We start from the raw sequence: 13,446 nt of genomic DNA, 5'->3' as shown, positions 1-13,446 counted from the left end.
GAAGGAAAACACGCATGAACTGATATTTACTCCCCCTTCTCTGTCTTCAATCACATCAATCACGTAAATACTGTACTGGGACACACGAGTGGGGGAGGGGTATCGAGCTCGAAATAACATAGAAAGAGCCTGGAAGGGTTTTGTTTGGAATGGAAGAAACTGACAATCGGAGAGAAGGGTGTCAAAACTGAAGAGGAAAATGGATATTGTAAAGAGTAACACAAGTATAGTGTTGCACTACAAAAACAGTCCACTCCTCTTCCAGTCTGTCCTGAGCCCAAAGCACTCAAAGAAAGCAGCTTCCAATAGATTCAAGCCTTAAAAGGTATTTATTTGTAATGCACTTCAGTATAAACACAATCAAGTTTGAACATGTTTCAGACTTGACTCATTCACGCTGCGCGCCGTGTTTCCCGGGACTTGCTCAAACCCGTTACGGAGTGCCTCCAGATGTATTCGATTGGCCAGTTTTACAGCTTTGGGTTGCTCATGGAAAACGGCCGCGAATGCCCTGTTTCCTGTGGCTATTTGCCCCAATGGTGATCCTCCCCGCCTCACCCCTGCAGAAAGATGGCCGCCAAAACAATGCACAGAGGTTTGGGAAGCGCAAAAAAAAAAAAACTTAACAGGAAACTGCAACCCAAAAGACCTGTGAGGTGCAACTGGCGGCCAAGATTAGAGCTCCTTCAAGTGTTTCAGTGTGGAAAATGGGCGGCAAAGTTATGCTGACGTCCTTTTTTTTCAGAGTAACTTTCAAGTCATAAGAGACCAATAACAGCAATTGGTTCAATTCATCTAATCTTGAAATTACTTTGCTGGCCAGCGAAAGTCAGTCTGCACTTCTGAGGCATCGCACAACCATGTCCGTGTCTTTGCCTGTGTTTTCTTTCAAGTGTTTATTTGTGATGTTGGGGCAGATGCGGGAGCGGACACGTCACCCGTCTGAGGATTACAATGAATTCAGGCTCACGTTGATGCGGTAAGCGCCAATCTTTCCGTTTACGCTGCAGTGGCATATCGGATTTTCATTCGCGTTTGAAAGCGACCTGATGCCAATCTAAGGATATCCGATTTCATGCACCCCCCCCCCACACACACACACAAACAATTCTTAACACTGCCATGACACATAGCTGAATCGTACCCCGTCAGAACAACAACAAAAAAAAAGCTAAACATAACCTACACTGGGCGGCCCGGTAGTCCAGTGGTTAGCACGTCGGCTTCACAGTGCAGAGGTACCAGGTTCGATTCCAGCTCCGGCCTCCCTGTGTGGAGTTTGCATGTTCTCCCCGGGCCTGCGTGGGTTTTCTCCGGGTGCTCCGGTTTCCTCCCACATTCCAAAAAACATGCGTGGCAGGCTGATTGGACGCTCTAAATTGTCCCTAGGTGAGAGTGTGAGCGCGGATGGTTGTTCGTTTCTGTGTGCCCTGCGATTGGCTGGCAACTGATTCAGGGTGTCCCCCGCCTACTGCCCGAAGACGACTGGGATAGGCTCCAGCACCCCCGCGACCCTGGTGAGGATTAAGCGGTTCAGAAAATGGATGGATGGATGGATGGATGGATGGATGGATAACCTACACTGTCCCCCCCCCACATCCATCATCTTTCGAGCTATCTGACAAACGCGAATGATGACATGAGATTAGGTCGAGAAATGAAAAGGAGAACGTCTCCGCGCGCTCTTTGGCCTGCTCTGCGCCGCTTCACTTCACTGACGCTCACCGAGCGATCACCTGAGAGAGCGATGACTTTGCCTGAAAGATTCCGCATGCTCCATTGGCTGTAAAAGCTGCTGACAAAAGGGCGGACAAGAGCCGACTCGTGCCAATGTGCCAAATGCGATGCTCGCGTGCGCGCACTCAAGTCGGTCTGGCGTGTCATGGATTTGAACTTTCTGACGAATGTCCCATCTGCACGTTTGGTGATAACGTGACACGGTTCGGCTGTTCGAGGAGCTCTCGCCGTCCCGCAAATGTGCTTCGTCGCCGGCTTGATCAGGCTTCCGGGTTGTTGCCGGCGATTGGCCTTTCTTTCCAACAGCTGCTTCAAATAAGGATGCAAAAGCTCCATCACACCATCCAGCCTTCTTGCAGAAACAGCGAAACGTGACTTCATCGTCCTGCGCTTCCACCCCCCGCCCGCCTGCGAACTGCACGGTTGTGCTCTTGTCTCTGCCTTCTACATGCCTAAAAAGGACAAAAGTCGGCGGTTGCATTTTCAGCGCTCTCGGTCAGGCTGCAGACTTGCACGGGGGGGGGGGGGGGGGCACAACACGGAGTGCCATAATTGGATTCATATCATGTAAATGGGGAAAATGTTTATTTTCTTGACTTTCTTTCTGCACCCGCACAGGTCTTTTTGTCATGGGGCAGATCCTTGCCTGCTATCAATTAAATATAAATCTGAATGTTTGCCCAACTGTCTGCTTCTGCAGTCTTTCTTGCACAGCGCTTTGCTGCAGCTTCCTGAAGAAGGAGCGAGGCAAGGCTTGCCGGGAAAGGAAGGAACGTATAGAAGGGGGAGGAGGGAGTCAGGCAAATAAACAATGGAATTTTATCTGGGCTCAGCAGCCTCCTTCACTCTTTTACGCTCTCTGTCCTGCTCGTGGGAAGGGGGAGGGGGGGGGGCTGCAGCTTTCCCAAGCTGATTTCATAGCAAAGGGGCTTCGGCCGTGATCCAAACTCTGAGGCTGGAATAGGGACATGCACTGGTCACTGCATCCATTGATGCACACTGCAGGCCAAGGCCCCATTAATAGACTTTGTGTCCCACTGTACTGTGCACTCGCCATCGTCAGGCGGCCCCGCGATAAGAAAAGGATGGCCGTCAAAGAACGCTGAAGCTTGGTTGCCATTTATAAAATAAAATAAAATTAAATTAAATTTAAAAAAAGGACAGAATTGAAGATATACAACATGGTGCTTTTCATGATTGCGTCTGCCAATTCCAGTGGGATTTTGAAGAAGTGGCGAAATAATCACCTCGGCGAAGGCAGAAACAAACACAAAATTAGACTTCAGAGCCTTCGATTCAACCGATGCAACTTGATCGCCGCATAATGAATGGCTATTTTCTTGTTTGTCTTTAAACCACCAAACAAAATGTTTGATGTCTTACAGGAAACGGAAGTTCAAGCTACCAAGAGAGGAAACAAAGTCAAATGTTGTTGAAAATGTGTGTTGTTGTTTTTTAAAGCTGTTGCAAACATCTAATTGATACACACTGTTTACCACAAGGTTAAAAAAAAAAAGGGAAACGCATGAAAAATCTCCCGAATAGCTTTTGCACCTGTCAGACGTCACAAATGGTTCTCTTGTCATTGTAACTTTAATGGCTTCGTCTCATGTTCCGAGTTCTGCACTTCTATCCCAATGTCCACTGAGTGCAATTGGTGCAGCTCGCTGGCTAATTATGTCCTTTGAGAAGATAAGCACAGACAGCAAAATGGGAAAAACACACAATGACAAGTGCTTCACCAAATACAAAAATGCTTATTTCAAGACCAGGAACATCATTCAAACCAGAACCCGTTGAGGATGCAAAGAGAGTTCGAGGAGGAGGAGGAGGACAAATTCATAAGGCAGAACACACAAATCTCTTCATGCTCTCCATCTTGAGAGATCACATTACCTCCCCTCGTCGAAGGGGGAGGCGGCTCCTCCTCCCGACTGTCAGAACAGATCCCATCGGCTGAGGCCTGAAATCATCCCCGGTCTGCTCCCAATTATCCGACCGGCTCCACAAACTAGGGGCCAGCGTTTTGTCGGGCCCTCCTCTAAGCTGCTCTTCGGCTGTCGGATGAAACAACTCGCGTCTTGAGACGTACGCAGGGTTCAAAAAGAAGTAATTGCTGGATGATGGTCTGTGGCTATAACGCTTCTTTAGCTCCCTGCATGTTTCAGGCGTTAGCGGGCCCATTGACGGGGGATCAAAAGAACTCTCCCTGGCAAGCAGCATCTCTGCTCAGCAGGGGGTGATCAATGTTAATTGGTAAGCTTTGAGTATTAGGTATGTAGAGATTCTTTTGATGACCCTCGTAACACGTCCAACTACCTCTGCGGGGAAAGTTACCGCCAGTTGCATTTCTCTGGAACCACAGCAACGCAGCGCATCAAGCCATCCGTTACATTAAATTGACACTTTGGAATTTCGGCTGGAGAAATGGTCAAACTTTGTCTCCACAGCAACAGTGAATGTTGGCTTTTTTTTTCTTTCTCCGACAACCTGGCTGCTTGCTAACATTATTATCCTCTGGGCTCCAGCTCAAATTTCTCCTCCAAGCCACAGTCTCTCTGTAACTGAGCTGCAAAGCCAAACTCGTCTCCATCTAACTTCCCGTATCCCTCCGCTTGTCTCGCTAACAACTTCCTTGTTGCAAATTCCCACCAGAGCTCCCTCACCGTCCCACTGCTGCTCATGCCTAAGCCCAAACAGGGATTTTTGTCATTCCCACCCGGCATCTCATGGGAGCTCGATGAGGCGAGAGCTTGGGAAAGTGCACTTCCGGAGTGTAAACGCCAGAGTCGGAGGAGACGGTTTTGACCTCCACACAATCGGTGACCTGAATCTGCGGGCCCGAGCCAAGAAAATGGACTGAGACAAATGGAGAAGGGTGTTAAGTGCACGGCGAGCGTGCCTCTGGGTTTCACTGGGAATGCCGCGGTTTGCAACTGTGAATCCCGAGTAGACGCATCGCGGGTTTTTTTCGACATTCACTATCAAGTGACGACTTCAAATCGAGCTTGCATTATTGTACTGGAAGAAAAACAAATGAAAAAAAAAAGAAAAAACAATAAACCGTTGACTATTTTTTTCATGTTACTCACGCACCAACTAATTTCTGCTGAGGTGAAACAATGAATCGATTCATCAACGTTGAGTCGAGCATCAAAATGAATACAGAGCTATTTTTATCGTTTCAAGATATTGCGCAAGTTCATTCATTCATTCATCTTTAGCAAGCATCATGAAAGTTGCCATCTTTGATTTGCTTTCTCAGGCCACATAAGATGATGTGGCGGGCCAGATCTGACCCACGGTCTTTGAGTTTGACACCATGATATATTCACTCATTCATTCATTTTCCAATGCGCTTGATCCTCACTAGGGTCGCGGAGGGTGCTGGAGCCTATCCCAGCCGTCTTCGGGCAGTAGGCGGGGGACACCCTGGATCGGTTGCCAGCCAATCGCAGGGCACACAGAAACGAACAACCATTCGCACTCACACTCACACCTAGGGACAATTTAGAGTGTTCAATCAGCCTGCCACGCATGTTTTTGGAATGTGGGAGGAAACCGGAGCACCCGGAGAAAATGCTCTGAATTTTTTTTTTTTTGTCTTCCATAAAAGCTGAGCGATTGTCTTTGTGTTTCATCCAAATAAGACATCCACTTTTACTTTGGGGAGGAAGAAAAATGCTCAACAGTTTTGCTCACAAAGACAATTTTTTTCGACATGTTACGGAACAAACCAGTACCTGAATCATAATCAAAATGTTTGGGCATTTTCCTCACTGCCAATTTAAATTCATTTTTTTTGTTTTTTTTTTAATTCACTTTGGAATCAAGGGATGGACATCAGAAACTCTCTTTGTCCGATTTACGGATTAACTGCAAAATAACTGCCATATTAAATTTTAATTTTCTTTTTTTTTCTCTTGAGCGCTGCAGGAATTACCGTAACCTTCCTGAAGATTCTACCCCCGCCGCAAAAAAAAAAAGAACCACCACAATGTCAGACCTCTGCCAAAACGGAATAAGTCCAAGCTAAAAGGTTAACGCCATCTTTGCAGGGAACGGAAGGACAAAGAGTACCGAACGGCACTGACGTTACGAAAACCTCAACTCCTCTGTGATTCTGAACAGGATTGGCAATTATAGAAAATGGATGCATAGCTATAAATCAGCAAGAGGAAGGAAATCATGAGCAGGGTACTGCAGTCCACTTGGAAGCATTTTTATGTTTGCTTTGTTTTGTTTTTTGGGGGGTGACTTGATGTCACGTCAAAGCATTCACATACTAAGGATATTTCACATTTACGTTTTATTACCCCTAACCCACATTCTTTCGAACCAGAAGTCAAGTCAAAACCCCAACTATGTGCAGTTCTTATCTTGATCTTAACCCAGTTGTTTTTCCAGTTCTCTTCCCAACCTTAACCCCCCCAAACTCTAATCCAGAAGCCACTTTTTTTCCAGATTTTACTTTTGTTGTAACCCAACATTATTCAATAATACTTTCTGACATTTGACGCCTGCGAATCAAAAAAACGGTCCGGCCCAAGTCATCCATCCATCCATCCCGCCATGTTTTGTCCTCCACTGACTGTCATTTTGTCCAGCGGTTCTTATTAACCTTGTTAGAGGTACCAAACCCAAACGGTTCATATGCACATTACCTGAACCCTTCATTAGTGCCGAGGTATGTTTTTTGTTTTCATTTAAAAAATGCATTTATTAAAAAGAGAAGCAATTTAAACACAATTAGTATAATTACAAAGTATTTTTAATTGTGCACAAGATGAACCAGCCAGTGATGGCCAAGCGGTCGTGTCATAACGAAATGACATGTTGAGTCGGGCGTGTCTTGACCTCCATGGCAGAGACTCCGTCAAACCCCCCCCGAGACCGATTCACCGAACCCAGGTTAAGAACCACTGTTCTAGTCTCTATTCATAACGGCCGACTCAAGCAACTGATTCTAAGCAGTGGCTCCTCGAAAAGTATGTCTGGAACTACTTAAACGACTCAACGGCATTTCCATATCAAACATTGCGGCGGGCGCACTCTGCAAAGGCCAAACGAGCAAAGCGTGCGTGAACCTCCAATTTTGCTTGGAATGCTCATCCACAATATGGAAAAACCGGGACTAAATCAAAGAGCTGGGTGGCCACTTTTGAGGTCCACTTTGAACCCAAATGGCCACATTCCTTTACAGATGGCAGCCCTCTTCTCCACAACCAGGACCGGGCTGCTCAATGAAGGTTAAAAAGTACGATCGCGAGCCTATTTCTCTCCTCCAAGTTGCATACAAGTGTTTAATGGAGTGTGTTTGCCGCCACACTTGGGTCACACGGTGCAAAAACTCAACGGGTGTTTTAAGTGGCTGTGTGTGTATGTGTGTGTGTGTGATGTTTCTGGCACACTAGACCGAAATTCCTGCCGACCAACAGTAAGTGACGTTGCTTTTGCATCTCCATGCAAGCATTGTACTGACCCACATCAGAATGTAACGGTGGAAGCACCAAACATTGCACAGCCCTGAGGTTCTATAATTGGTTGGCAACCGGTTCGGGGTGTCCCCCCGCCTACTGCCCGAAGACAGCTGGAATAGGCTCCACCAACCCCCGCGACCCTTGTGAGGATAAAGCTGATCGGAAAATTAATGAATGAATGAATATATCATAGGTGTCAAACTCAAGGCCCGTGGGCCAGATCTGGCCCGCCACATCATCTTATGTGGCCTGAGAAAGCAAATCAAAGATGGCAACTTTCATGATGCTTGCTAAAATCGCTACCAAAATTTTAAATTCTCATTTGTAATAAATAAGAGGGCTCATGCAAGCATTTTCGTTCTTTACAGTAACTTAAACAATAGGTGAATGAACATTCATTCTTGACTTCTTAATATGGTTTCAGTCATAACAGCGCTGCAAGGAAAAGGGTAACAAAAATGTGGCCCGCGACAAAAATGAGTTTGACACCCCTGGTTTATATGGTTAACAACTTCCCAACTTTTTCCTTATTTACGGTTTGGAAATTCTGAAGTTGCTCTTATGAGCGGGTAGATGTCCCATACTGGCTCCAACGCTCCCGATTAAGCATGCTTGGGACCGGTATTGAGTTGAGCTGGCTTGAATTTCCGTTATGTCTTATAGTTGAAAATCAGATCGGAAAGTACCAAATAAAAGTGAATCTGCTGAGAAAATGAATGTTTTCTATTAACTTGATGAGCACCTCCACGAGCATGTTTATATCAATTCATCTGCGTTGGCCGGGCTCAAACAATGCTGTGTGTGTTCATATGTTGTCCATTATCCGCACATGTGTGAGTACAGGGGATGTGTGGGGTAAGGGGTATGGGGTGTTTTTGATCATGACCATCCGCCAATATGACAGAGAGACAATACCACCCCCCCCCCCCCCACCACCACACACAAAATCTGCTCAGGAAAAAGAATTCTTTCGCCGTCACCGCAGGACACGTTCTTTTCAGAGTGTCACCATGGCAACAACAGCACAGCCTAGCACACGGGCTGGAGGGCCGCCCCGCTGAGTGGCTGTCAAAGAGCAGTTCCTGTCGGGGAAGGAAAGGGTGCCCGGGGTCGGAACCTCCTCCGGCAATTCTGTCTTTGTTTTTGATCGGAAATGAAGAGAGAAACAAACAGGTTGCGCCCACTCATAAACACATACAGATAAAGTCGTGGGACACCTGGACAGTCCAATGTTGTAAATGGAATCAAATGGAGTCTGGCCCAACTTTGGAGCCTAGCAATGTTTCATGGTGTTGAAGTCAGGGCTCTCTGAGGTTCTTCCGCATCAAATTTATCAACGCAAGACTTGATGGACTTTGCACTTTGGAAGAAAAAAGGGCCTTTCCCAAATGAGTTCCATAAAGTTGAGGGTTAATACATCAATTTTGACCAAAGACAGTGGTGCCTTGAGATACAAGTGACCCAACTCGTGAGTTTTACAAGATACAAGCCAACATTCTGATGATTTTTTTTTTGTTTATATAAGCCAAAACACAAGATATGAGCACTGTATGATGGCAGTGAATTAAAATCAACTCACCTAAAAATAAGCAACAGAATGGCAAAAACATGAGGCTAGATGTTTAATGCCACTCCCAGTTAAAGTGTACAGTCAAAGTAAACATAAAACAAAGAGATTTATTTTTTGTGAAAAAAAAAACATGGCCTTTGCTTAGCTTAATGCTAAAAAGCAATGCAAATGCTTTGGCATGCTAGTATTTATCTTTGCTATCTCATTAAGAAATCTTGTGAAAAACAAAAAGTTTCTATCGGCACATTGTCCCGTTGCCCTGCAATTTACCCATGGCAAAAGGAAGTTTTGACGAATACGGAAGTTGGTTGTGCATATACCCATTTGTGTTCTCAAGCGTTTGTCCACATTGTGTCATTTTGCACCACAAATCATAAGCTTAATGTTTTACATGACAACAATAAGACCGCTCGATAGATTTCTGGTTGACTGTGGAGTCCTGTGACATCATCCTCATCTACAAAATCAATTTATCCCCCCACTCCCCCCAAAAAAGATGATTCACTTGCTCGTCACGTGGGTAAACATCTGGCATTATTTTCTTTCTCTTGCACGCACACAGAGTAGAAGTTCAAAATCTTGGCTCACTGAGAGTGAAAAAGCGCAAGGAAGGCCATGAACGGACATTGCAAGGGACAGGCAACAATTTGTAAACACTGCAGACAGTCAGGCAGTGCCGCTGGCTGGAGTGTAAACAACAGACGCACTTCTTACACACAATGGCTCCACTTCAGCCAGCCGTGACCAGATTGTAGCCCCGTTCATTACAATCCCGCAGACGGGCAGACAGACAGGCCCCTAGGCTCTTTATCGCCACCTCTGTAAACCATCTCTCCACAGTAAACGTTCAACCTAAAGTGAGCGCACACACTGGCGTGCGGCAAAAGCCACTCTTTCGTTTGGCATGCGACTCGCATTCGATAGGGAGTACAACCATGCGTCCTTAAATCAAACAGTTCCTTCGATGATGACACATTGGAGGAGTAAATCAAATGTCCCGCTCCCGTTCGCGGGAGCTAAAAATCACACACACACACAAAAATAATAATCATAATCGGCCAAAGAAATGGATTATGTTGGCTGAGTGATAACAAATTGGTCTGGGTCAGCACTTATGACATAGCAGACAAACCGAATCGCTAGCTAACAGGGAACGCAACATCCCTTAACGCTCTTAGGAAATGCCGTGAGATGCACAGCTGTTTCGATGTTGATCATATTCAAGCAGGCATGGTTTGTCCATCAAAATACAAGATCCAAAAGGAAGCACAAAAGAAAAACACAGTTGAATATTTGTCCGTGTTACTGGCTGATGTGTGAATCCTGACGGTCTCCATTTAGCATGAAATGCTACTTGCAAATGTAGATGATGAGGATGTCATTCACTTGAATTGTTTTGTGCCATTGCTGTCTTTGACAAGAAGGTTTTGATGACATGTTAATGTTTGCTCGTATTGGGACCCATGTGGGGCGGGTGACCCACAGATGGAGCAGTGGTGAAAAACAAGGTCGCCATGCGGGACCACTTTAAAACGTGTGATTCCTGCCACCTATGGCACTGGAGTAAAACACTACTTGCTAGCATGTAATCACTGTTCAATAATCCGATCTTGGCAGTGATCGTTAATATGCTGATTCATTGATGAATATCAAGAGTTAAAATATCAAATGAAACAAAAAATGAGTGCCACATTTTTTGCTAGTCGAAAGGAAACCGCATTTTCTACATGCAGCGTTTAGAAAGAAAAAAACAAAGTACATATGGGTAACATTACTTTGTATAGCGGTTCATTGAAGCAGGTTTTGTGTCCATTCAGCGATGAAGTCACGTGAGCCCGATGTGGACCACAGATGCTGAACAAAGACCTACACGCTAAAAGTGTATCACTTCCTGTGTAGTGGCAGCCAGATGTTGTCACAAAATGATTTTGGCGTGAGTCACAGCGCTTCATCACTCATGAGTAGGACTTTTTTCCATATGTGTGATTTGCTCAAATATTGGCCGGGCAGGAGACTTTTTTTTTAAAGGCCTTGATTTGAACAAATTGTGTTGTCTGTTGTCAACTGAAAATTGTGACTTCCGTGTTGGTAATAGAACATGGACCAGTAACTGCCTCGCATTAGCGACACTGTTCATTCGTTATTGTTGGAGTCAGAACCATAGTGTCGGCACTTTTGTGAAATTATGACACCAACATTTCAGAGTGCAAATGAAATAGTCTGGTAAAATATTTTTGCGGATTAAAAAAAATAAACATAAAAATAATTCTGGCAATACTGTATAAGTAGGTACTGCTTTACAGCAGTCCTCGTCAAGCTCTGGAAGGGTGAAATGTGATGCCAGTGGGGGTGAGGGGGTCAGGGTTTTGACCCAAGGAACATGCTTTTTTTAAAAAATTAGAATTAAGTGTAATTGCACATCCACTCCAGTAGGTGGCAGGGGCTCCCACTGTTAGAGTATGTGCAGGGAGTAAGAACAATGTTAATCAAGTTTATTCAGCAAATTTGTCATGTCATTTTTGACACAGCTTTATTTTGGACAGGGTGGTCGTAGCTGACTTTTGGGCTACATACACCCTGAACTGGTCGCGAGGGCACACAGAGACAAACAACCACACCGTCAATGAACTTGTAACAGTTGTTATTCATAGATGATATTAAAAAAAATCGCAAGAGAGCATTTGTGACGTGTGAAATATTTTTTTCTCCCCTGGCGCAGGAGGGCAGGGGACACTGTTCTATAACCTCGCATAAATTCTCCATCACGTGTCGATCCAAGATCGATCCATTTTACTTCATTAATAACAGTGGGCAACTTTTATGGTAGTTAAACTGTTACATAAAACAAAGGCGGTAGAATTAAAACAGTAAAATGAAGAGTTTTACATCCACATTCAACAATCGCATTTGCTTTAATCAATAACCGCTCAATTAACGATATTCTTGAGACATGACGTTGATGAATCTTTGACCACAATTTCCCCGCCATAGTGACTCTCCGCAAGTCGAATCACCTGAAGCGCCAACTCCCGCGCGCTCCCTGCCAGCGGTCTCCACGCCCGCCTGTGCCTCCTCGCAATAAAGCAGGCGCGGGGGCCCCACTTGAAGCGGCTTTTGTTCACTGTGAAGAATGCTCATCCCCGCTACCCCACACCCACCCCTCACACACAGTTCCCCCCCCCCCCTCCCCCTTCCTTTAACCTGCCAATTTGTGATGGCTTCAGCATGCGCTCTAACTTTTATCCGAATGTTTTCATTTAAAGTGAGTGGACAACCATTGAGAGGATGGGATGGAGGGGTGCGGGGGGGGGAGAGGGAGGGGGGTGTCACAAGTTGCCTGAGTGAGGATGAAGCAATCCCTCTTTAAATAATCAAATCCAAAATCTGAGCGTCCCATCCATGTTATTCTTACTGGGGTCATATTTTCATTCATCTCACAAGAGGCTCAGAAAAGAAATCGAGAAAACGAGTCCCCTTACCTTTCCGAGCTGGCCGAGCCCCGATGAAGCGCTCCCGTGGTAGTCCCTCATTTTGCGTGAGCTGACCCGGCAGAGGGCATCATCCACGTCTTGCATGGCTCTCCTCACTCCGTCTGCCGCTGTCCCCGGCGTCTCTCGGCAGGCATTCCAAAAGCCTGTCCCGCCGGGGGTTGATGAAAAAGACACAAACAGTCAGGAAAATCCCTCCGTCCGTCCGAGCGGAGTGCGGCCTCAGTTGTTGACGGCTTTTTTTATTTTCCTTCCACTTTGTCTCCCATTTCTCTCAGTGGTGATGCCTCCCTCTCTCTCCCTATCTCTTCTCCTCTCTCACTGCTCCTCAAAAGTTTTCCCAGTGCTGCGTTCCTCAGGCCACCCCCTCTTCTCCCTCTCTCTCTATTTTCCATCATCACCCACCTACTCCTCAACTCCTCCCACCAAAACCAAAAACCCCCCACTGCTGAACTAATCTGCAGCTGGACAGCGGATTGGAGCGACGGGTTGTCAAGGAAACTAAAGTGTCCTGTTCAAAAAAAAAAAAAAAGCAGGCATGGAGATCAGGAAGAGGCGCAACTACATTCCTAAATAACCTCCTCCTATGGGAGTCAATTCAAAAAGTTGCCCTCCCTATTTCCTACTGATGTTTGTGTTATTTCCTCGGACTGATCAACACCAATGATAATTGTTGATGAATGCTGAGCGGCGGGACACAAAACAGAGCGTGCCGTGAGGAACTGCAGCGGGCGCGGCTAAAAATTCCTTGCTGATCCAGCTAATTTATTCATCCATTCATCTTCCGTACCGCTTGATCCTCACGAGGGTCGCGGGGGGTGCTGGAGCCTATCCCAGCTGTCTACGGGCAGTAGGTGGGGGACACCCTGAATTGGTTGCCAGCTAATCGCAGGGCACACAGAGACGAACAACCATCCGCGCTCACACTCACACCTAGGGACAATTTAGAGTGTTCAATCAGCCTGCCACGCATGTTTTTGGAATGTGGGAGGAAACCGGAGCACCCGGGGAAAACCCACGCAGGTCCGGGGAGAACATGCAAACTCCACACAGGGAGGCCGGAGCTGGAATCGAACCCGGTACCTCTAGACTGTGAAGCCGACGTGCTAACCACTGGGCTACCGGGCAGCCCCTCAGCTAATTTAACATTACCAAAAAAAAGTAAAGACAT

The 13,446-nt window shown here is 46.1% G+C and overlaps 1 protein-coding gene across 2 annotated transcripts in view; it reads right to left on the bottom strand.

The window, feature by feature from the left end:
- si:dkey-82f1.1 (DENN domain-containing protein 2A) overlaps positions 1-12,648 on the bottom strand; it is a 30,014-nt gene extending 17,366 nt beyond the window's left edge. For both annotated transcript variants that reach the window (XR_007961691.1, XM_052060770.1), the window contains exon 1: positions 12,267-12,648. The gene's annotated coding sequence lies outside the window, so the exon portion shown is untranslated. The remainder of the gene's footprint in view (positions 1-12,266) is intronic.
- Between the last annotated feature and the right edge of the window lie 798 nt (positions 12,649-13,446).

The sequence above is a fragment of the Hippocampus zosterae genome, chromosome 3 (assembly GCF_025434085.1).
Source record: "Hippocampus zosterae strain Florida chromosome 3, ASM2543408v3, whole genome shotgun sequence".
Lineage (NCBI taxonomy): Eukaryota > Metazoa > Chordata > Actinopteri > Syngnathiformes > Syngnathidae > Hippocampus > Hippocampus zosterae.
Note: the sequence above shows the minus strand (reverse complement) of the source record. Positions and strands in the feature narration are given on the sequence as shown.